This window comes from Nannospalax galili, unplaced genomic scaffold, assembly GCF_000622305.1.
Source record: "Nannospalax galili isolate Female #2095 unplaced genomic scaffold, S.galili_v1.0 scaffold433, whole genome shotgun sequence".
NCBI classification, from domain to species: Eukaryota; Metazoa; Chordata; class Mammalia; order Rodentia; family Spalacidae; genus Nannospalax; species Nannospalax galili.
The window spans coordinates 12,298,862-12,300,255 of record NW_008338715.1 but is presented as its reverse complement, the minus strand read 5'-3'; positions in this window follow the sequence as shown (position 1 = coordinate 12,300,255).

The window sequence follows — 1,394 nt, the reverse complement described above, 5'->3', positions numbered from 1 at the left end:
TTTTTTTAATATTTTATTTATTATTTTTATTTTATGTATATGAGTGTATTGCCTGCATGTATGTGAGTCCACCCATGTCCTGCAATGCCCCAGAGGTCAGAAGAGGGCTTCAGAGTCCCCTGGAACTGGAGTTAAGGATGATTCGTAGCCTCCATGTGGGTGCTGGGAATCGAACCTGGGTCCTCTGCAAGAGCAATCAATGCTCTTAACTGCTGAGCCATCTCTCCAGCCCCCAGTTTCCATCTTTAAGAGCACCACATGGATCAATCAGGTGACTGAATCCTCATCTCAGCCACTGTATCTATATGTCAGGCAGGAAGAAAGAAGAAAAGTGAGAAGCTCAAAGAGTATGCTTACATCTTGTGGGCAAAACATAACTCCCAGCTGCAAGAGAAGCTGGGAAAAATGTATATCCACACACAGTATAGATGTATACTGCTCTTTTAAATAAAATTGGGGAGGAGGTCCTATCAGTAAGGAAGAGGAGGAGACTATATATGGGATTGATAACTAGCACTCTGTACTACAAGGGCCTTACAAATGTTCCAAGTCTTTGTAACCGTGTGGAAAAGATAGAGATCACAATTAACACCCCTGATCTTGTAATCCAGATTTTAAAAATCTGACATTTGCTCATTGTTCACCACATACCTAGCACTGAGCCTTATTCATTACATGTTCAGCCCTCATGATAACTCTTTGTGGATGGTCTTATTATTGCATTGCCCTTCATAAATGAAGAAAATGAGGCTTGAGGGGGTCATTTGCCAAGAGTCATAGATCTAGAAAGTAGTAGAGCTGGATGCCCATAGCCCTAGCTCTGTGGTTGCTGTATTACATGACTGCACAGTGGTAAAACCTTGGCAAGACCCTAGGAGGCTTCAGCTCACTGTAAGCACAGGCTCCCAACAAACATGTGAACAGGAAGGCCATTAAAACCATCCCTTACACTTCCTGCCATCCAGTGGCTCTCCTTCCCCATGCTGGCACTGGGCCAGGTGCTTCTTATTGATCATTGGGAGAGTTGGGACATGGGTAGTGGACAGATATTAGTTGTTTCATTGTTGTGACCAAACAACCAACAGAAGCAACTTAAGGGAAGAAAGATTTGCTTTGGCTTAAAATTCCAAGTTCAGTCCACCAGGCAGGAAGGCATGGTGGGGCAGCTTCATGATGGTACAGCACGTGGTATGGTGGCGTTCTGTGGAGGCGTGCTCTTACCTTCCATCCTGTCGCATGATACTCCTTGTCCTGAGGTCATGAGGGGATCGGATGCAACACTGCCACCTGTCTTCCTTCTGCCTTGAAATCCGTATTTATTTACACCTTCCTTTTACCCTCATCTCACTGACCTTTTACTCTTCCCAGTTTGTTTCTTCACTCTCTCTTTCTCT